This window comes from Lagopus muta, chromosome 1, assembly GCF_023343835.1.
Source record: "Lagopus muta isolate bLagMut1 chromosome 1, bLagMut1 primary, whole genome shotgun sequence".
NCBI lineage: Eukaryota > Metazoa > Chordata > Aves > Galliformes > Phasianidae > Lagopus > Lagopus muta.
This window is the reverse complement of record NC_064433.1, coordinates 138,806,668-138,831,032: the sequence shown is the minus strand read 5'-3', so window position 1 is coordinate 138,831,032 and position 24,365 is coordinate 138,806,668. Positions and strand designations below refer to the sequence as shown.

General features: G+C 42.6%; 1 long non-coding RNA gene across 3 annotated transcripts in view; it reads left to right on the top strand.

Moving 5' to 3' along the window:
• LOC125688434 (uncharacterized) overlaps positions 1 to 24,365 on the top strand; it is a 41,193-nt gene that overhangs the window by 1,936 nt on the left and 14,892 nt on the right. The gene's annotated exons all lie outside the window — the stretch shown is intronic.

Below are 24,365 nucleotides of genomic sequence, written 5' to 3'. Positions count from 1 at the left end.
CTCAGCTACAAAGCACTTTTTCAATGTAATCACTGCCATTAGCTATGTGCTTCTGCCAGTGACAAACAAGAGTCCGCATGCTGTGCTCATAAAAATCGGTACCAGCAGAGATGCTACTGCTGAAATGCACCACCCACCACTTCACTGCGATCACATCCACTGTTTGGTTTCCATAACTTTTCACCAAGCATCAATGAACGTCAGTAGGTGCCATTTTTTTCCACATGGAGGAATTCAGTGACACACCTTTGCTTTATACCCACTTCTATGTCAGATGCTACTTTGTTAGGGTGACCCTCTGCTGCCATCTGTCACATAGCAACAAATGTAAAAAAATATTGGTGGTGCAACCTGTACTACAATACCACCACCATCTGCCTCTGTTGTGGGCCAATATTGTAACATAGGAGGCATTACTTTTGGAGCAGCCTTCATACCTAAATCTACTCTCTTCAGAGTCTCATTAAATCTCTCCTAGTTGCAGAAGTGAGGTTCATCAAGCCAGGAAGTAGTTGTGCCATTATGACTAAACTGAAACTAAGGCTCACAGCTGAAATTCTGTCTATTGAATATAAGGTGTTTTAGCAAAGAGTTCACAAACACTTCAGAGTAAACAAAGAATTTACAACATGTTCAGTTACATAAATTCACAATTAAAAACAAAAATGTGAGTATTTGATAAATCACAAAATTGGCTTTCTATTTAACTAGTAACTATGAATTCCTCGTCTCCATGAGGAACTCTTGAGACTTATGTTTGTGTGTGTTGTTTTTTTGTTTTTTTTAGGTTCTTGGCTTCTGCATGTTTTATGAAACTTCATACGAATTACTCAAATAGTTAATTTTCAGACTTTTGTTATTCCTTCCTACTCCTGTGAGGAGTCTTCCAAAATGCTGCTTGGAATAGTTAAATCACATTGCCATTCTGTACATTATCTCCCTTCTCAGTACTTCACAGGTAGCATTGATCTCCCTCTGTCTTTTGGCCAGAGGTGCATGTTTATACTCTAGATGCTTCAGTGCTGACATTTTTTCAAAACCTGCCTGTAGCAATGTTTGCTCAGCTCTGTCTGCAAGAGGAGGAAAGTCTCTGTCATTTGCTGTGGATTTACACTCTGTTATGTGTACATTTGCTAGCTGTTTCTATTTGTTGTACTTCTATTCTGGGCTTTCATCCAGTACCTTTTATTAACATCACTTCTTGGCTGTCTTTCCCATTGCACATTCTATTTTTTAATTCATTTTTGTTTTTAACTTGTTTCCACGCTTCTCCTTTTTCTTCCTTGTCATCTCCTGCAGTCTTTGCCTTTCTTCATGAAGCTGTTTTCTTCATTATGTCCCTTAACAAGGGCACTGCATCTAAGTAATGGTGTTCCACAGAACCCTTCAGAGAAGTTTCTTTCTGGATGTTCTAGGATGTTCCTTTGCAAAATACTTTGCTATGGAGTGTGGCACAGTTGGAGAGAAAGATCAGTCCAATAAGAACACTTCTGACCATCACCAGTCAACCTCCATCTGCTGTTAAGTTCTCTCTCCATTTCCTTGCATGCTAATAGTTGAGTTACCAGAAAATAAGACACTTGAAACCCAGTAAACTGGAAGACATTAGTGCATAGGCCTGGAAGCATACATGTTCTTTATGTACTGATGGTTGTCTAATCTCTGCTTGGCACACTCTTCATAAAGATGGCTTTCTTCAGAGGCAGCCACTGTGGAAACTGTTCTCCACAGGAACACTCTTTGTGGCCTCGCTGGCTCTGGGCCCTTTCTGAGGGTAGGAAGGCATGTAGCTGGTTATTTCTAGTGCTGATTCTCTCTCAGATCTCTGGCTGGCCTGGGGCTCTGAGTTGTGGTAGGTACAGCCTGATGCCCTAACACCAGCATTACAGAGACCATTGGTGCCAGTTCACAATTACTGTGAGCTCAGGGACTAAACGGTGCCTGGGTGACTGATTCCTACCCATGTATGAATGCAAGCAGCTATGTGTGCTTCAGGCTGGCAGGAGCTGTGCTGTGCGCTTGTCAGGCCTGAACATTTTTGAGCACTAGGTGATTTTTTTCAGACTTCAATCCTTGTTTGATCTTTCAATTGGCAGCTCAGTTGAGTTGGTAAAACAGTTGAGCAATGGTAAAAGAGGGTTGTTTGTTTTTTGTTTTTTTTTCCCAGCAGTTTTGTTCTTTTTGCTGCTGAATTCTCATTGTTCTTGGTCTAAAAGGTCACGGGTGACATGAGGCACAGCAGAAGCAAAAGCCATGCCACCCTGGCTGTTACGTATCTTATGTTCAGAGCCAATGAGAACCTGTACAGTAAATGGAGTTTTGACCAAAATCCTCCTCCTTTCTTCTAAAAGCAATTTGACTTTTGTTTAAGCAGAGAAATTGTAGTCAGAGAGCTCCTGAATGTCCGAACTTAAGGAGCAGCTGTGGAAGGTATCTAAATAGGATGAAGATTTTTCATGGGAAGCAAATAACAATTTTGTCTGCCTTTCATCCAGATAATACTCCATAACTGTCTTTTCAAATGGTAAAGGTAAAATAAGTCAGTGTGTCAAGAGACAGTTATGGAGCATATAAAAGTGGTGAAGTGTGCACAAAATTCATTTAACAACCATTAGCAATTGAAACAGGAAGAAATTGAGCTGGTAACCAAACCATGTCACTGAATTGTATCTGAGAATTGTGGAGGTAAATGTGTTCCTTCAGTACCAGATAGGGGACTGAGAGAGCAGTGGCTAGATTAAGTCACAGTATGCCAAAGATCTGATATCTGACAATCAGTAGGAGAACGTGGGCATGGTGCCAAATTTCTTCATATTTTTGTTTCTTTTTAGGGCCAGCAGGAAAAAAAAAACTCAGTTAATATGCATTTGGACTTCAAAAAAATAAAAAAAATAATAAGAAGAAGAGGGGATTGACATGATGGAGACAGAGTAAATTTTGGCTGTGTAGAATAAATATTGCCAGCACATTAGTAATTTTCTGTGCTACTGCTTTACTCTGGAGATTTCTGGGGATGAACAGGATCATCATTTGAAAACAATGCGAAAACGAACAAAATAGAACAGGAATCTCAACTTCATTTCTTTTGCAGCAATTCCTCAGCTGCTTATTAGCCCTCTGTCTCATGCCAGTGAAGTGCCTTCATGCTTATTCAGGTGAAATATTTACTTTTCTGCAAAATCTAAATTGCTTGGTATGTTTGTGTACTAACAATACAAACTACGTTCCCTCCATGATCCCTTTGCTTATCCAGTAAATGAATGTATGTCATTCAGATGTCATTCAAAAGCCCACCTGAGCTTCAGAAACATGAACATGAGAGGGGAAACATGGAAAAAATACACTGAGGTTTTGATTTGGGTGAGATGGTCCTGGTGTTTAAGGAGTATGACTGGATGTGTTGAACCTGAGGGAACACATTTCTCAGCAAGCGCCTGTCTTTCCACAAAGCATTAGCACCCTAAGTCCATCTTGGGTAATGTGATGAGATAAGTGTTATATTCTTGATTACTAGAATGGGATAATTCCTCTTCCATGGGCTAGCAAGCTGTCAGCGAGAATACCAGCAGGAATGCCCTCTGAGGCATTCTGTCCCAGGACAGTACAGCTCACCTGCACTTCTAATGGAGCACAGCATTTAAATAGTTTGGAACCTCTCTTTTTCCATTTTGTCTTCCTCCCCAGGACAGAAATGGTCAGCAGGCACTTGAGCAGGAAGTCCCCCTGGTTTAATTGTCTAGCAGTTACTGGTGAGACATTTTCAGTGGAGGGCACTTGACTCTGCAGTTCTCTTCCAAGGAAGCCTAGAATGGATTCACTGACCTGTGTGGTATAGTGAGGCTTTTACCTGGAAGAAGAAATGGGTGGGTTGATTTTTGTTTTGGAATTACACAGAAAAGAGAATTATTGTGCAGTGATGGTTTGGTGAACTTGTACACCCACTCTGTTGTGTACATATTATATGTATATAGGTACATATGTGCAACAAAATGAATGGTTGATTGGCAACACAAGCTACTTGTTATCTCACCATATCACCATTGCACCATGCAGTTTTCAATGGGTGGTCAATTTACTGCTCCATGATTTTATTTTACTTTTTTTTTTTTTTTTTTTTTAACCTCTCTCACTACTATCTGCTGAGATTCACCCTCTCAAAAAGAGAGCAAAAATAAAAACAATTGAATATCTTATCCCTGATAACTTTTCCATTAGCTTGTCATTTGAACATTTTTTTTTATTCAGTGCAATTGTTGCCAAACAAACACGTTTCCATAATGTCACTGGCCACTATTTCCCCATATTTGAACAAAACCTTCTAAATTCCATTGGCATTTTCACAGACTCCACGTGTCAGAAGAGTATCTGAAAAGCTCTTCCTGCTTTCCATCTTCACATTTTTAATCATCTCTTCTAACCTAGAGAAGAGTCATTCAATGTAACTTACTCTATGATGGGTAGACTACACAAATCTGCTAGTGTTCTTTTCTGCTATGGATCATTATTGAATTAGACATGCAAGCAAAAGACTCTGAATGTTATGCAGTGTCAGAATTTATAACCCATCATTCCTAGTGCTAGTCATCCTAGCCCTGCCACTGAAGGTATGGAGGAAAACACCACCTGCACGCCTGCTCCATTCCTATCCATCCAACCCATCCATTCCTAGTGCAATCCATCATTCTAGTGCTTGATCGCCAAGGATCGCTGCTTCAGAGGTGCTCCAGCCTGACCGCGAGGTACAGCGGGTTTCGGTCGGTTCCCTCGCTCAGATCCCTGGCTGCTCACTGGCTGTCATGAGTGCCAGAGCCTGGCCTTTGAAGTGCCAGACGATGGTGGTGGCAGTTGTATAAGATGTGACCAACTACAGGACTTACTTAGCCTGGTGGTCGACCTAAAGGAGGAGATAGAGAGGCTGAGGACCATAAAGGAGTGCGAGAAGGAGACTGACTGGTGGTGCCAGTCCCTATCGGCTCCAAGATCTGGGAGTGTAGCTGAGGCACCGCATGGAGCATCTCACCCCCCACAGCCTTGTAAACAGGTGAGAGAGGGGAAACGGCAGGCCGATGGTGTTGCAGTGAGCCTCCTGTCCTCTCCTCCACCTTTTAAGCAATTTGAGACAGGGGGAGAAGTGGAAACAGGTACCGGTTCGACAAAGCAGGCGTCCCCCATCCCGACCATCCTCGGCCACAGGTGCCTCTGCGTAATAGGTTTGAGACCCTGGAACCTGAGGGAGAGGAGCGTGGGAATGTGGAGGGAGGTCAACCTGTGAGGTTGCCTCGGGTACAGCAGTTGACCCCACGCCTCAAGACTGCTTCCATCCGGAAGGACAGAAAGGTGGTGGTTGTGGGAGACTCCTGCTGAGAGGAACCAAAGGCCCTATATGTCGTCCTGACCCTGCCCGTAGGGAGGTGTGCTGCCTTCCTGGGGCACGGGTCAGGGACATTTCTAGGAGACTTCCTGGTCTGATTCATCCTTCCAATTGTTACCCACTATTGGTAGTTCAGGCTGGCAGTGATGAAGTTGCTGGGAAAAGTCTCAGGGGTATCAAGAAAGACTTCAGGGAACTGGGGCGGGTAGTCGAGGGACCAGGCGTGCAGGTGGTATTTTCCTCCATGCCTTCAGTGGCAGGGCAGGATGCTGAGTGGTACCAAAAAACCCACCTCATAAATAAATGGCTTAAAAGCTGGTGCAAATGCAGGAATTTTGTTTTTTTTACCATGGTGCAACTTGGCACCTGGTATGATGGCAGCAGATGGATGTAGCCTGTCTCTGAGAGGGAGGAGGATCTTAGCTGAGGAACTAGCAGGACTCATTGACAGGTCTTTAAACTAGGTATGAAGGGGGAAGGGGGCAAAACCAGACCTGCTGGGGTTGAGCGGGTCGTTCGAGGGCTCGTACCAAATTTGATAGGCAATGATGGTGAGGTACAAAGTGATGGACTGGGGCAGGGGGGAGTTGGGGATGCTACTGTTCTAGGGAAGCCTAGATCCTCTGTAAAGGAGGTAAGATGGAAAGCTCAGCTGAAGTGCCTTTATACCAATGCACACAGCCTGGGAAACAAGCAGGATGAGTTGGAAACTGTGATGCGCTTGGAAAGGTACAACCTTGTTGCCATCATGGAAACGTGGTGGGATGAATCCCATAACTGGAACACCACCGTTGAGGGCTATCAGCTCTTTAGAAGGGATAGGCTAGGTAGGAGGGGTGGGGGAGTTGCCCTCTATGTCAAAGAGTGGATACACTGTGAGGAGCTCCCTCAGAGAAACGGTCAGGAACAGGTTGAGAGCCTGTGGGTTAGAATTAGGGATGGGTCTAACAAAGGTCAACTGGTGATAGGGGTATACTACAGGCCCCCTCATCAAGGGGAGACTGTTGACGAGGCTTTCTTGCTTCAGATGCGGGAGGCTTCGTGCTCATGGGCTCTTGTGCTGATGGGGGACTTCAGCCATCCAGATGTCTCTTGGAAAGACCACAAGGCAAGTTGGAAAAGGTCTAGGAGGCTTCTGGAATGTGTTGACGATAACTTTCTGGTCCGGCTGTTGGACAGACCGACCAGAGGTGAAGCGTTGCTGGACCTGCTGCTCACCAATGCAGAGGAAATCATAACTGGTGTTAAGGTTGGAGGCAGCCTGGGTTGTAGCGACCACGCCCTGGTCGAGTTCATGGTCTCGAGGGAAGTGGGCCTGGCAAAAAGTGGTGTCAGGACCCTGAACTTTGCAAGAGCGAGCTTTAAGCTGTTCAACGGACTGCTGGCTGAGATCCCCTGGGATGCTGTCTTAAAAAACAAAGACGTTGAGGAGAGCTGGCTATTCTTCAAGGATGCCTTCCTGAGAGCACAAGAATTCTCCGTCCCTCTGAAGAAGAAAGCGGGCAGAGGAGGTAGGAAGCCGGTGTGGCTCAGTAAGGACCTGCTGGGCATGCTGAGGGCAAAGAAAGGTGTATACAGGCTCTGGAAACTAGGGCGTATCACCTGACAAGAAAACAGGGATGCCGTCCGGGCTTGCAGAAGTGAGATCAGGAAAGCCAAGGCTCAGGCGGAACTGAACTTGGTGGGGGACATGAAAAACAATAGGAAGAAGTTCTACAGGTACATTGGCCACAAGAGATGTGCCAAAGCCAGTGTGCCTCCTTTGGTAAATGTAAAAGGAGAACTCGCTTCAGGACAATGAGAAGGCTGAGGTACTGAACGAGTTCTTTGCTTCAGTCTTCACTGGTGGACATTCCAGAACTGGGATTCCAGAAATTCTCACGTTCCCAAGCCTTGCATCCCTAAACCTCTAGGTGGGGACCGGGGCGACAAATCCCCCCCCCGCTGTGAGGACAGAGCAGGTCCGAGACCGCCTCATGAGACTGAATGTGTACAAGTCTATGGGGCCGGATGGCGTGCATCCCAGGGTTCTGAAGGAGCTGGCTGAGGTGGTTGCTGAGCCTCTCTCCATCATTTTTGAAAAGTCATGGCTGTCAGGTGAGGTCCTGGATGACTGGAGGAAGGGTCACATCACTCCCATTTACAAGAAAGGAGCAAGGAGGACCCCGGGAACTACAGGCCGGTGAGTCTCACCTCTGTGCCTGGGAAGATCATGGAACAGATCATCCTGGATGACATGCTCGACCACATAAGGGATGGGCGTGTCATCCGTGACAGTCAGCATGGCTTCATCAGAGGAAGGTCATGCTTGACCAATCTTGTGGCCTTCTATGATGGAGTGTTGGCATTGGTGGATAAGGGAAAGGTGACTGATGTCATTTACCTGGACTTGAGCAAGGCCTTTGACATGGTCCCCCACCACATCCTCATCTCCAAATTGGAGGGATGTGGATTTGATGGGTGGACCACTCGATGGATAAGAAACTGGTTGAAAGGCCGCAGACAGAGGGTGGTCATCAATGGCTCTATGTCCAGGTGGAGGCTGGTAACGAGTGGCATCCCCAGGGGTCTGTCTTAGGACCGGTGCTCTTCAACATCTTTATCAATGACATCGATGTAGGAATCGAGTGCACCCTCAGCAAGTTCGCTGATGACACCAAGCTGAGTGGTGCGGTCGACACGGTTGAAGGAAGGGATGCCATTCAGAGGGACCTCGAGAGGCTAGAAAGGTGGGCCCAGGTGAACCTGATGAGGTTCAACACGGCAAAGTGCAAAGTTTTGCACTTGGGACGGAGGAATCCCAGGCATCCATACAGGCTGGATGGAGTGGTCCTTGAAAGCAGCCCTGTGGAGAAGGACCTGGGGGTCCTGAGCCAACAGTGTGCTCTTGTGGCTCGGAGGGCAAATGGTATCCTGGGGTCCATCAAAAGAGGGGGTGGCCAGCAGGGACAGGGAGGTGATTGTCCCCCTCTACTCTGCTCTTGTGAGGCCCCATCTGGAGCACTGCGTCCAAGTGTAGAGCCCGCAGTACAGAAAAGACAGGGAGCTGTTGGAGAGGGTCCAGAGGAGGGTCACTAGGATGATCAGGGGACTGGAGCACCTCCCGTATGAGGACAGGCTGAGTGAGCTGGGCTTGTTCAGCCTGGAGAAGAGAAGGCTGCAGGGTGACCTCATTGCAGCCTTTCATTACCTAAAGGGAGCCTACAAACAGGAGGGGAATCAACTCTTTCAAAGGGTTGATAACTGCAGGATGAGGGGAAGTTTAAGTTGAGGGAGGGGAGATTTAGGTTGTACATCAGGGGGAAGTTCTTTACCCAGAGAGTGGTGAGGTGCTGGAACAGGCTGCCCAGAGAGGCTGTGGATGCCCTGTCCCTGGAGGTGTTCAAGGCCAGGTTGGATGGGGCCCTGGGCAGCCTGGTTTAGCATTTAATGTGGTGGTTGGTGGCCCTACATGTGGCAGAGGGGTTGGAGATTCATGATCCTAGTACTAAGATGATTAAGAACTGGAAAGTAATGAAGAATATGCCAAGCATGCAAAACTTGAAACAGAAAATTAAACTTCCTCTTCTATCCCCTACAAAATGAAAAGTCAGTGTGGAATATGGGGAATTTTTTTGTCTATTCTATTATGTTTTGGGGGTAGGGAGGTGTTTATTTTCAACACTGTTATCTGAACTTTCATTTAAATTATTACAGTCAGCTTTCATAAAGAGTACTCATGTTTTAAGAACTCCTCAGCTACAGCTGAACTGGATGACCTTGAAGTGTTTCCAGGCTCCTATGCTGGGATATAAGCTCTGGCTACGATGGAGTGAGATATAGGTGCCCATTGTAAAACTATTCCTTCGTATTGGGGTTAAACAAGAGCTGCACTGAATTCTGAGAAGTGTCCTTTGTGAACAAGAGATGTACTGCCAGGATGCAATGTTGTCGATGCAAACACTGCAGAGGTGCATCTTCTTACTGCTTTATTCACGACCTGCTCACTTGTGTCTAAACCCAGTAACTTAACGTAGTTTGGGAGGTGAGTTTACAAAAGAATTAGGAAGAGAGAGAACATGTTGAAGTGATTTTGTTAGTGCTTTTGGTTTAGTAGGTATCTACTGTCACCACAGCAGTGTTCCTTCCCATTTTCAAAACTGCTCTTTTTGCCACAGCACAAAGATGTACATGAAGGTGTTTGGAGAACCTAGGGAGCAAAAGGGATGGCAAGTGCAAATCAAAGTGCCCCAAATTGCTGGTGTACTTAAATATGTATGCTGGGAGCAATCCTTTGTCCTTTCACGTTGCAACTCCAACTTGACAGATCCCCAAGAGCCCCTTTTCTAAAGGAAGGGATGAAGGCTACAGTGTTTTGGTTCTGCACCCCAACTGCTCCAGGATTTAACCTCCATTCGTGTGCCTGTTGTTGAAGGAATTTGCATTCATGGGTGATTAAAGGATGCTTTGTCCTTCAGGTTTTGTAGGTCACTTCATTATTAGAAGCCTGCAATATTTTTACTAGATTACTTCCTTTTCTCAAAAAAGGAAGAAAAAAAAAAATCGATCTTTTTATCCAGGACCTTATAAGAGTCATTGGTGAACTCGGAGTTTTAATGGAGTTGTTTATTATAGTTCAAATAATGTCTAGCAACAGCTTCCTGGAGCAGTAACAATGGAAGGGTATTTTATAGCTTTGAGCACAATAGCATCCTATGGAAAAAAAATCTTTATCTCAAACTCTCAAGCTTAGAGCACATTAGAGAGACATCTTTATATCTTTAATTCAATACTTAGTAAGAACAGAAAATACACACCTAATAAAGCAGAGAGAAGTCTTTGTCTAAATTAGTCCATCTGCAGGACTTGTTACCTTTCTGAATATGAATGCTTGGAGTTTGAAAGCATGCAACCACTCCCAGGAGGAGGAATTGTTTTAACTTTTGTTCTGGAAGCTGTGTTTACTCTTTGGTGGCAGAGGAGCCAGTCTTGAGTCGCACGCAGCTCGGTGTGCTCTTGAGGAACAGGCTCCCTTGTCTTGTCTGCAGGACTTTGGCAGGAGCCCATCAGACACCTGTGCTCCCCAACCTGGCCTGCCAGAAGTGCCTGCTACAGATGTCGGAGCTCTTTTGTTGACTTCCTATTAGTCGCCACTTAATGGATGTGAGCCGAACACAGCTTTGCCTAAGCACTTATCAATAGACAGCAAACATTCTTCTTTCAGTGGGCAAAGGGTCAAACTGTTTTGCCTTGCTATAAAGCTGTGCCAGATAATTGCTGGTGATTAGCAATTTTAATTACCAGGTGCTAGGGGTCGTTGCTTGTGGAGCTTTTTTTTTGCTGTTGTTGTAATTGGGCAGGCTGTTAATAGGTATGGCTTATTGTATGTATGCTGTATATTATACAGATACATCGTGCATCCTTTTTAAAGCAAGTGAAATAAAGTCAGTAACATAACCTGCTTGTTTGAATCTGATTAGCTGCATAGTGCTCCAACAGGTTTTTCGATAAAAACTTGTCTGATAAAGGAATCTTTAATACAACTCACTAAAGCAGCTTTTAATCCTCTTGTAAACACTTGTATGTACTATTGTTACTGAAGAGAGGCAATGATTTTAAAATCTTTTCCTGCTACGTTGGTCATGTTGGAACTAAGCTTGTCAAACATGTTCTACCTCATTGGTTTTGCATGCAGACTTTTAGGGGGGTTTCATAGAATCACAAAACCAACAGCACAATTAGCAGTGAACTAATCTCTTCCCATATTCAGCAGTGAAATGGGTTCAAAATAAAACTGACACAAAAGACTCCTCTCTGATCTTCCTCGCAGCAGTGAGAGAGTAAGCAGCTATAATACTTTGGTTTCTTTTTTCTTTCCTTATTACTTTACATCCCATCATTTACTTCCTTTTTTCCCCTCCTTTTTACTTTTTTTTACCTCACAAGCTCTGTAGACATACTGAAGGTCCTTGAAAGCTGGATGTGCTGCTTACTAATCTACTTGGGCTAGTAGATTAGGTATGCTCTTTGAGAAAATACAAAGGATGAATATCTGCAGTATGGTGTCCTAGCTTTGTTTTTATTTGTTCTGCAGTAGTACCTACTGTCCCACCTCACAGCTTCGTTTATTCCCAGTAGCCAGACTGTCATTCATGAGCTGCATCCTGGCCAACAGGGTCAGTTGGGCAAACCCTCCCCAGCACCTTTCCTGGGGTGTAAGAAGAGAGATTTATGTAAACATGGTGGTAGAAAATGGGTAGATTTTAGTCTATTATTTTTTCAATAGCAAAGTCAAACAAGTCCCCTCATTACATTACAATACTTTAAAGACCCAAGTGAATCTCAGAAGAGCCACTGCTTTCTACAGAGATGACAATTGCTTGGAGGCAAGCAACAAAGCATGGTTTGGGCCGGTGCAGCTGGTTTCTCTCACACAGCACCAACCAGTCCTGATGGTGGTCGCAGTCACAGCTCCTTTTGTCATTTCTTCATCCCAGCCTAGAAACCTGGCAGCTTCTTTAAAGGTGTGGTTTGTGCCACCAGGAGCTAGTAATGCCTTGGAAGTGTTACTAGTTCCTGGTTGTAGGTGTACAGAGCTGTAAGTCACCTTCTACAGATTTGTGAGTATCATATGTGAATTTTCACTTTAAGAAGTGAAAATGTTTTGTTGCTTGTTCAGCAGAATCTGTCAGACACAATCTCGTGGCAGCTGCCATTCAAATCGAGGGCAAAGCTTTGCCTGGATCAAGATCTTTGGGACTCAGCTGTCAGGTCCCTTTTTTTTTTTTTTTTTTTTTTTTAATTACACAAAAGTCTAAATTCCTGAGATTTCATACTGGTACTTAAGATCTTCAATAAACATTCATAGGCATTCACTTTCTACTGCTAGTTAAAATCTATTTGAAATTGTTCAGACCTGGGAAAAAGCACAGGTAGAAAGAAGCCCCTAGAGAGAAAAAAGGTGCAGTGTTCAATGTGCTTCCATTCCCTTATTTTCTGTGGCACAGCTACAGCCATGACACCCCTGGGAAAAGATGGATTCATTCCTTTTTGCTGACCCCAGTGCCTCCAGACAAAATGCAAAACCCCAGTGCCAGGCCTGACACGACTCTAGAGGAAGCTGCAAATGACTAATATCTCTGAGAAGTGGGCAGCTTGGGACAGAGTTTGATTTCCTGGAATCATTCTGAGCTGTGAGAGATGTTGGCACATTGTGGCAGCTGTTTTTAACAGGGACTAAAAATTTTGGTTGCAGGACTAATGCACAGTCTTGGCAGGTCAACTGGTTTTCACAAGCAACCGTTGCTTCCAATGTCTAAAATGTGATCTTCATTATAGAAAAAAAAAAAACCTTACTTGAGATGTGCCTAAGTTTACTTTGTTTTTCTCTATGTTTTCACCTGGAAACAGGTTATTTTATTTGTTGCACTATATATTTCCTTACCTACAACGGCAGGCCAAAGTAATATGTTCTTAACACAGAGTACTGTTGATGCTCTTTTATATTGATTCCAATATGGACTCATTCCTTTTTCAGGCTCTCAGTAATTCTTATTTCAAAAAGATGCAGAAACCTACAGAAAACAGTTCACTAACCAGATTTTTCCCTAATTTTGCTATCACAAAACTCCAGTATATTTGGAAGAGCAAAGAGGAATACGCATGCATATAAATTCTACTCGTCCCAGTGCATTTGTAATTATTGCAGCCTGCTGAAAAAGTCTCAGTTTTCACACTCAGGTAAATGTAAATATTAAGTAACATTATTTTTACCAATATATAATGATCTATTGGAATCTGCATAAAAAAATAACAGTGGTTTGCTTTCTCTCCCCATCCGTGTAGCAACATGTAGCCACGCATAGCTGAGACAAGTTGAGCTGCATTCATAACGCAGTTCCAAAGCAGAGTGAATTACGGGTAGAGTTTTAGCCTTAACTTTGAATTGCCTTGCTTTTGTGGATTGAGGTTAGACCTCTACAACAGTATTTGAACATAGTCTCTGGTACTTTGTTGATATTAGTTACCTGCTGTGACACACGGCACATGGCAGTTTCATTTCTGTACTCTGTAAAATACAGGTATTACACACCTGAATTATAATCTTGCTGTGATAATATGCCTCTATTGATTCAACAAAACAAGTTGTCTATTCTGTCTTCACTCAACCATCACTGTGAAGGAAAGACTGACAATCAGAAAGTTAATATTTTGGACTTCACATCTCGTGGCACGACAAAAAAATGTATAAGTGCAATAATTTTGAAATAAGACCTCGCAGACAATGCCATTCCATTTGAACCAGTGAGATGAACTGCATACAGAAAGTGCTTAGTATAAGCAATGTTAAAATGCTGTATATATTTAAAAATGTATAAAGTGAAATTTTTAGTGAGGTACTGAATTATAAATACAGCATGTTTGGCTACTCCCAAAGAGGCCAGGCATGCATCACATTGTGCTGCTATAAACCCCAGGGTATTTAGATTTCTTTCCAGGGTTGCCAGATGCTGGGTACAGGGACCAAACAGGAGCAGGTTGGGGAGGCATTTTGATTTGGTCCTGGGACTTCCTCAAGGACCATTGCTGAGTCTGTATAGCCTTGGGAAATATTTTCTATTCCCATCTTCCAGCTCTCTGTGCCCAGTCTGTCTCCGTCACTAACCTTTCACTGTGTGGAGTCTTTGGGGCACACCAGTTAGGATACCACATACTCTTGCAATGTTTTACTGACTCTTTTAGTAACAAGTGTTATTAAAATTACGTAAAACTTGAGGTAGTCCAGGAAAAGTAGCACAGTAAAGGCATTTATAACAAAGCAATGAATCAATAGCTGTTGATCTTTGAATACAAGATGAAGGTGATGCTTAGGTGCTGTGAATACTAAGAGGACTTAACACTCCTTCAGAAATGAGAAGGCACGATTATGAAACTATAGGAGATGGAGTGCTGAGACCTACTTTGCCTTTATAAGTGTCTGCTGAAGTACAAACGTTTATGGTTCACAAGCTCTTTCCTTATAGCTGTTTGTATCCAGTGCTTACAGACAGAGAGAGAAGGCTGGATCGTTAGTTCTCCTCTGTGTACTTTGGTGAGTTCTAGCAGTCTAGCAGCAAGTCTGGCACTGGGCAAGCCTCAAGGAAAGGACAGAGGAATTCTCACCTCTGTTATTCCATAAGTATGAAAGCTGCTCTGGAAATAATCACAGAATCACAGAATTGTAGGGGTTGGAAGGGACCTCCTGAGATCATCGAGTCCAACCCCCCTGCCAAAGCAGGTTCCCTACACCAGGTCGCACAGGTCGGCATCCAGGCAGGTCTTGAACATCTCCAGAGAAGGAGACTCCACCACCTCCCTGGGCAGCCTGTTCCAGTGCTCCGTCACCCTCACTGTAAAGAAGTTCTTGCGCATGTTTGTGCGGAACTTCCTATGCTGCAGTTTCTGGCCATTTCCCCTTGTCCTGTCTCCACTCACCACTGAAAAGAGTCCGGCCTCGCCATTCTGCCCCCCACACCTTAGATACTTATAGACCTGGATCAGGTCCCCTCTCAGTCTCCTTTTCTCAAGGCTGAACAGACCCAGTTCACTCAGCCTTTCCTCATAGGGGAGATGCTCCAGGCCCTTCACCATCTTCGTGGCCCTCCGCTGGACTCTTTTCAAGAGATCCCTGTCAAATGTCTCCTATTTTATTATTTTGGCCCATGACATCAGAGGTGGATGCTGGTGGCATGCCTGTAGAAGTTGAACCTTCCCACCAATTTCCCATTACATGTTGCTGTGTGAGAGATGGCTGCAGAGGGGCAGTGTGATACGATGGTGCCTGACATGGAAGTGTGTGTGAAGCAAAGGTATGTCATTGAATTCCTTCATGTGGAAAAATTGACCCATCCATTGACCTTCATCCACGCTTGCTGAATGTTTATGGAGACCAACAGTGGGTGTGAGCTCAGTGAGGTGGTGGATGGTACATTTCAACAGTGGCAAGACAAGGCAGTGAAAGACAAGCCATGTTCCCAGCTGACAGTGCAGATTTTTATGAGTGAAGCATGCAGGTTCTTGGTGATCACTGGCAAAAATGCATAGCTAATAGTGGTGCTGTGTTGAAAATAGTGCTTTGTAGCTGACAATTTGCTGTCTAAAACAGTATTATTGTGCTCTTTGTATCTGTAGCAGTTTCCATGGAAATAAATAGAAGGCATTACTTTCAGAGCGACCTATGTACTGTGGAAAGGTAACTCGTGGCAGGATAGTGTCTGCTAAGAGGACATGCCCTATGAGTTCTGTTACACCACCTCAGACAGGTAACTCCACTTAAACATGTTCATATGTGTTTCCATGACCACAGATCTCCCTGACAGGCAAATTTTTAACTGAAGTGCTCATGAGGTAAAAGTAGGGGAAAATCATATGTACCAGCAATGGAGGTGCTTGTACGGGTGATTCAACCTTAATCCCTGACCTGGGAGGCCTGTCCCAGGAAGGCAAGTTGGTACTTCTGCAAATGGTTAACACGATCTGAATCTTGGAAGTGTACCAGAAGAATAAGTGTTGTAGCCTATGCATGCCAAAGGAAGCTAAAAGCATCTAAACACAGTCATGTGGTGATGTGTTGAGGAGATCAGAACGTGGTGATCTCCCAGGATGCCTTCTCTCCCATTCCCTGTGTTGAAGGAAATGATCGGGACACCGGCAGCTGGAGACTTGGGAATGATGACTGACTGGGTCCACAGCAGGAGAAAATCACAATGAAATGAATTAATATATGAATAGGATTTTAAGGGAAAAAGATGGAAGGCTGGTGATACGCAGACATAAAAGTGGTGTGATTAAAGATATGAGTGTAGTAGAAGCCTGTGAGAAAGGAAAAAAAAGAAGGCACAAAATGAAATAACTGCAACATTAAATGTTGATTGTTGTTCCACAAATAATGTCTAGACAGATGGTTTTTTTTTGCTGAAATGGTATGAGTAGCATGGAAGTTTGCATAGTAAGATAATACACCAGTGACTTTTAAAGCCTCTTGTGTGTGTGCATGATGTAGGGACAAAAAAGTGGCATGGAAAGAGTTAACTTAAAATACATCAATCACATTCATCAAGGAAATAGTGACAATCATCTAAACTGAGCCTACTTGTCCCCTTACCTCTTGTCTTTCATTTTTTCAGTGCCCTCAGTCTTCTTTTCTGGCCATTGCAGTCCTTTCAGTGACTCTTTTCCAAGACCCCTTGTCAATACTCATGTCCCTCTAGACTCTTTCCAATGAGCAAATGACATCATGAAAACCAGCGCCTGTAACTAGACCCCACACTTGCCAGCATCAGAGAAAGCAGAGGGATTACTTCATGTGTCTTACAGATGTCCCGATCCTGTTTACACACTCCTGCATGTTGGTTGGTGTTTTCTTTTACTGCCGCGTGATGTCTTTGGCTGACATTCAGCTTGTGATGACTCCAGATCCTGCGAAGCTACTAAGCAGTTAGTCATTTCCCATTCTGTATTCATGCAGCTGAAACGAAGAAATGAATGTAGAACTTTGCATCCAAATTTTGTCAGACCATTCCTGTTTCTCAAAGCTCATTCAGCCTTCACCTCCTGTCCTCCAAAGTGCTTCCAGCTCCTCCTGGCCTGGAGTCAGCTGTAAATTTACAGAGTACACTCTATTCCATCATCCAAGTTGATAATGCAAATATTGAATAGCGTCAGTCACCAGACAGACTCCTGGGAAACCCCTCTCAATGCACCCTTTTAATGTGATGGTGAACCATTGATAACTAACTTCTTAGCACAGCTTTCTGGCCAGTTTTGCATCCACCCTATGGCTGCTCTTTTGTTATTGTTCTGCAGTTAGGGCTGTTTCTGTAAGCACCTGCTCTTTTGTCAAAAAGTGTTTGTGTTTTCCCTCCTGTATTTTCATGCTGGTAACCCTGGGGAACAGTGGCCAGACAGGCAATGAGCGCACAGCATCTGAGGAGTTCCTCTGAGCCCTCAGACAGCAATTAGCATGGGATGAAAAGTTGGGGTGCCCACGGGCAATTTCTCTTTTCATTCTGTCATTTCTATTCAGCGTTCTGAAGAAATGCTCTGTATGCTTATGGATTTTTTTTATATAATGCTCTTGTGTCCCTCAGAGTAAAGAGAATATTTGATGATGAGCTAATGTTAAACACAAATGTTTTTTTTAAGTCTCAGTACTAGGAGACTATTCCCCTAACATTGATATTTTAATACTATATATAATATCAAAAAAGAATGTAAATAAAAGATATGTGAACCCTGATACCAAAATAAAATTTGGTCTGCCAGCCTCAAACGATCGTTCTGAGTTTTGTTTGGTAAGGTAGGGAATTAAAGCTTTGGAAATGAGAAGAATTCTTTCAACTGGAAAAACAATCTTTTAAAATGCCAACATTTTTCTTACTCAACACTTTTTTCTTTTTTTTTAACAAAGTAGACTGTTTCCCAGAGAATTCTGATGTAGATAATACTCAAGAAGCTTTGAAAGTTTGGATATAATTCAGGGATCATGGACAGTATCAACAGACGGACTTGTTATAACCTTGCAGAGCAAGGTTATGATGGTGAATCAAAATCTCTAACATATTCAGAGGCGCACTTATCAGAGAGTTGGATCAAAGCATTTTGATTCCTCATCTTTCAGAAGAAGAGTAGACACAAGGTGATGGGAGTCATTCTTAGACACGCCTCAGGAGTCCTTCGCAATTTGCCTGTGAAAACACAGCCTGTTCTGGGCCCAACCTTGAGAGAGTAAGTGTTTGTGAAATGGGTGGATATCTAGAAGTACCTTGGATCTTGCCATTAAAACGATTTAGGTGTCAAAGGCAAGGATAGATAAATGTGAATAGGCTTTGAAAAACACTATTTCAGATGCAGCACCCTACTGAATGAATAATCCACTCAATAAATTTGGAAGATATTTTGTCAACAGCTGGAGTGGGTTCAACACTGATTTAACAGAGGATAGAGGTTAGCAAATGCCAACTATCTTTAAGTGGGGACATGAAAATTAGTATAATTAATTTTTTTTTTTTAAATATAAATCACCTGGTTAAAGCAAGAGAATTGGAGGGTAATTTTCCAAGATTGAAAGCTAAGCTAAGTGAAAATTAGGAGAGCAACCATACGAATTTTGAATTGTGAAGAATATTTTGGTAGCAGCAGAACATACCATGAGGCTAACGTGAGTCCTGGCTGCAGTCTGAGCAGAGTGGAGGACTGACACACTTATTTTCGCTTCACAGAAGCTGCTCGTCTGTCAGTGTGGCAGAAGTGGCATCCTGCAAACGTTGCTCCAAACCCAGTGCAACAGAGCAAACCTTCACGTGTGCTGTGAGCACCGGTCAGGTGCACCTGCTGGTTAAACTGGTTGTGCTCTGACACTTCCTGCAATTTACTACAGGTTTTCCTGTTTTCCTTCTGCAATGATTTGGCATTTCAAAAATGAGAAATACGGAGGCTTGCACAAAATCAGCAGTTGTAAATTACCACCAAACAAAATAGTAAAACTACTTCCAGCCTTCCTAATTTCCAATCAATGAACAAATGATGTTATTGGCTGAATAAGGGATAGAAGATTGTCAGGCTTTTTAATTCAACCATTCTTCTGGTCTGACTCAGCTGTCAGAGCTGACTTGAAGGGAACCGTTGAGACAACACATAATCTGAGTTGTTGGAGGGCAAGGAAATCTATAGAATGAAAGCAATGATTATGACTTCCCAGGAACATTGATATGCTAAATCTGTGAGTGAGAAAGATATCTTGGATGAGCTTTAAATAAAATCAAGATTTTTATAAAAAATTAGCTTTTGAGGCCTATGAGAAAAGCTTGGTTTCAAAATGCTGGCAGCTTGGATACCCCTCACCTTCATGAATTGTCTTGTGCAGTTTTTGGTTGCTAAGGATGTTATCGCAAACAGACGGAATTTCAACTGCAGCTGGGAGCAGGCAGCCTGCTATTTTTGGTGGGGTGCAGAGTAGCCTTTTCTCTCATCTTTTCACAATCTCTTTGGAACAAGGTATCAGCTTCTGAAACTGGCAAAGTGGTGCTTTTTGGGACAGAGCATCATGTTTGTCAGATGGGGGACTTCAGAATACCATCGTGGAACATGAATTATTTGCCAGACCTATATCAGTAATCTGAGTACAGTGTGTTTTCCCCGGTCCAGATTTTGCTAGGCTGTGTCCACATATGAGACACAGAAGCTCAAAAAGACATTTGGGTTAGCATTAGTCTGCATAATAGGCTATTATCAGCAATGGAGCTGGGGCAACCCAATGTTCAGTAGAAGCCACAGGCAGGAGAAAACTCCCAACAAACATTATGACATGGGTTACATTAGATATCATGGTCCCACAGTTATGCATCAAACCAAGATAACTGCAATGTAGACATATCTTTAGTGGGAATTTGCTAGGGAGAAATGTTCTCAAACAATTTCTTTTGAAAATGTAAGAAATGATGACTCCTAAACAGTTGTTTATAGAGATACAGTTGTGTCTGTGAGATTCAGTCTCACCTGGCGCCTTTGAAAGCCTTCTACACAGCCTCACTGCCACTTAAAAGGAGTAGGCTTATTCTGTCAGCAGATGTTAAGAGGTCTTGTTAAAGCACTTCCCAGTATTTATTCCACTTCTCTTGCTCCAGTGTTTTCTAGTCAGGCAGATGCTTCTCTCTATATATAAATTTAGACCTAGCAAGAGAATGAAAGAAATTCCTCTCCTTGCTTCAGTGCTGGCAATAGGGATTCAAAGATTTTAAATAAATCTGTCTTTCCTCTTTTAACAGCCCCCTAATCCCTCCGTGGTGACTCCTTCCATTTCCAAAGACCTTTCTGGAGGGTAGGAAGGAGGAGGGCACCCAAACATCAGACGGAGACTGTGGATGAGGTTCAGATTGGATATTAGGCAAAATTTCTTCTCACAGAGTGGCCATGCACTGGCACAGGCTGCCCAGGGAGGCTGTGCAGTCACTGTCCCCAGGAGTGTTCAAAAACCATGTGGATGTGGCACTGAGTTAGTGGGAGTGGTGTGATGGGTCGGTGGTTAGACTGGATGATCTTAGTGGTCTTTTCCAACCTTAATGATTCTATAATTCGATGGTTCCCAGTCATTCGGGTCACTTCTCACACTGCCTAGCCTGCCATCTGCCCTATGTGCTGAGTCTTGCAGCAGGATGCACATCAGCTATCGCTCCTTTTAAAACATGAGATCCATTGATGTGAATTTTAAAAGTTAAGTTGCATCTGGTCAGTCTGTATACTTCTGCTCTACCTCTTATTTTCCCAGCCTCTTCCAGGTGTGCTGCTGAAAGTCACACTTGAAGAAATCTTGTCATTGTTGGCAACCCAATTTCTTAACTAACAGTGACTCACTACAGTGACTCCAGAGAGATAGGGTTACTGTTATTTTTATAAAATCCAGATAAGTTTATATTTTACTATATCCATTTACTGGTATCCCTCGTTATTCACTGTTATTCACTCAGAATGTATGTAACTCAGCTTAAGTGAGGGGAGGGGGAATCAGAAGGAAAAGGATGCATCCTGTTAGGAAGTGGGAAATACTGTATATATAATTTTTAAAAGAACAAAAAGATCTGCAAGTTGTGTGGGTTTCTGTGACAGTAATTATCCTTTTATTCAAGAATGAGTAATTACATTATTCTGCACACTAAACCACCCCCCTCCCCATGGTCATGTGGCATGTGCTGACACACACACACACAATATGATCGTATCCAAATGAATAAAAACAAGGTGCACCAGGAAGGATAGTTATGTTATTTTCTTGAATAATAGTGATAGTGGTACTTTTCTGTTTATGTGAAACACCACTGAATGCGAGGAGAGAAAGCTGAATTTTTATCCTTTTTGTTATGGAAGCAAAACGTTGCTCTCTGCCTTGGCGTCTGCCAATGCAGTGTTTCGGAAGTGTTTGCTCCCTTCCCTCTACACTGAGAAATAATCACAAAGTATTAGGTACTGAATAACTTAGAAGACCATTTTTGAAATACTTGTTTAAGGGGAAATTTTCTCCACCGCCTAGCACTTCTGAAGAGCACTTTTCCTTGGGTGGGAAAGACAAGCTTCTCTCTCCTTTTGTATGCACTGACTCATTGAAGGTGAACAGTTCTTTATGCTTGCCCTTCTCCAGCAGTTCAAATTCAAGTCTTCTCTAAGATTTTGAAAGTGTATAATCTAAATTCAAGGCTAGGTAGCTTGTCACAGATTAAAGCTTCTGAGGAAAGTTTTGCCTGCTTTTATAGACCTCTTCTTCGTTTGTGTCAGGATGTTGAGTAGCCTCCCATTTAATCAGTAATACTCACTTCTCTATCCTACTCTCCCCGCACCTACAGCAGCTCACAAAAACCTTAGGCAGAGTCATGGACACGGCCTCAGGGGCAGAACTAGACCTTCTCAAGTCAGAATAACTTACTCCAATTCCTTAGGGTCTCTCACCCAATCTTTTCTTAAACACCTCTGATGCTAGAAGTTCCATTGTCTCCTCACATGATCTGTTCCTCTGCTTCTCCAGTTTATCTGTTACAAAGTCTTTTTCTGTTCCTAACCTGACTTTTTCTTGCTTCCATTTAACTCCAGTGCTGTCCAGCCTTCACAGACATGAACGCTTACCAATAAACATGAGCATTTAAAGGAGTCTTTACATATTTGAAGACTGCTTCTGTAACTTCTCTAGGATAAAACCTTCTTCATTAGGAAGTCTTTTTAGTCTTCTGAACATTCCTTTGCCTTTTTCTGGTCAATCTGCAAATAACTCACTTCTTTCAATAACTGAGGAACCCAGAACATGGCACTGATCTAGGCGAGTCCTCACAAGGCTGCCTAGTCTAGACCCACCTTGAAGCTGTATTCGGCAGATAGAAAGGCAGCATTCTTAAAATAATTTTCTAAATATTCTTAATCTCCAGGAAAAAAAAAAATAAAATTATACCTAGCGTGCAAAGCAAGTTTTTGCAGGGATGTTCAAAGCAAGGTGGAGTGCGACAGAAGGATCCAGCCTTGCTGCAGTGCCTTCCAGGGCATCTGGTTGGAACACTCTCTGAGGGAAACTGTCCTTCACAATGCACTTGATTTCGTTTTAAGGGCAAAAACTGGAATTTAGGAGTACAACACCACAATCTGACAAGGTTAGTTGACAGCATGGCTGTGCACATGGTTAGGAGAAAAAGACTGTTCAAAGCAATTTTAAAGACATATTTAAAAGAAAGGATTGAAGGACCAATCCTGTGCCATCTCATGATAAAATTTTCTTTCCTCTTGTTTACATATCTTTCTCAGGTGTCCACTTAGGGAAGAAAGAACACAGCCTCCTACTCTTTTTTTTTTCCTGTGGGAGTTTGATTTTACTATGAAAAGATAATGGAAAAATGAACTGAGGTGTCTGGTGAAATGTTTTAAGCAAATGCTTTTTAATGCTTTGTATTTAAACCTCAGCTGTTTTAATATATTTAAACATTCATTTTACCTACAAATAAATTTGTTATGGAAGGATTCCCCCCTGACATCCATTTACATTACAAGGTAATTTTTTCTTCCTATAGGTTGCAGAAAATTATTTCTGTTTTCTTTTCATTTCTTATGATAATTTCACTCTTGCCAATTGGAGGGACAGAACATCCTTACATAACAAGTCACTTCCTCCTAGCCTTGGAAGTATTTACCAAGAAGTAAATGTATTTAACAAATAATTCTCACATCCCATGTAATAAGTCCCTTCATCCTTTAACTTTAATGGATATTCCCCTTGACTGCACTCATTCTGTACAGAAAAACAAAGCAAATAGAAACGAAACTCTATAAAAAGAAAAGCCAGGCTTCAAACCTTACATTTTGGTAAATTTGGGATTTGAAAAATGGAGATCTGCTGCAGGTAATTTCATTACAAATAACAGTGTAAAGACATAGAACAGATGACACATATAATCAGATGTAGAAAAGAAAATAGTATTTTCTGTGTTCTCCCACCATGAAATGACATGTTTCACTGTATTGAAAAAGAGCAGCTGAGTGTCAGTGACCCCAGTCAGTTTTCATTAACAGTCTCAACTAATAGAAATTCTGTTCAGCACATTTGAAAACAAGCAAATTTGAGAGGGGCTGCAGCATATTGAGCCAGGAACAGAATTCAAATTTCTTCACAAATGGGCTATAAACTGCCACAAACAAACAAACAAACAAACAAACAAAAACTTCATCATCGTGGGATATAAAAATATGAATCCAGCGTGTATGACATGTCAAGTTCTTCTTTCCTTTTGCTCAGTACTAACAAGGTCTCTTGTTTTGTCCATTTTGAAGTATTGCATCTTCAGAAGAAAATTGGAAGGACAGCAGTGAAAATGATTAAAGCTCCAGAAAATATGGAATCTCTCACCTCTCTTGCCTGAAATAAGGGAATTCTGAGATATGATATAGCAGGTGCTGAAATAAGGGCTGCTGCATGGGAGAGAATAATGTGTACTTCTTCACTAAGATGGATAGGAGAGAAATGACAGGCTTAGGCTGCAACAAAATGAAATTCAGATCAGACAGAAAAACTCTAAATCAGTGTATTACTGGAATACACTGGAAGAATTCCTGATTGCTGAAAGTGTTATTTTAATATGTTAATATGTTAAACTGTCGACACAATCTTAAAAAGGGATTAAGATGCTTGAATTTGCTTGGACAAGAAAGACAAGAACAACTGGGATGCCCCAGTCCTATGCTTTTATGACTATAAATGGTTGTTAGGACAGGGGAACAAACACCAAACTAGGATGTAGGTTCAACCTAGTATTCAGTCATGTACCTGCTGTCAGAAATTAGCAAGGAAAGGACAGCTTTTTTTTTTTTTCCTTTAAAAGGCATTGGTGACTGGAGTATTTGAAAGCTCTACCCTGACTTCCTAAGTTGCAAAGACAGAATTTGCCTTCCTGCAGCTTTCATAGACATGATGTGACTGTGCAAACGAATTTCTGACTTTCCATATGAGAGC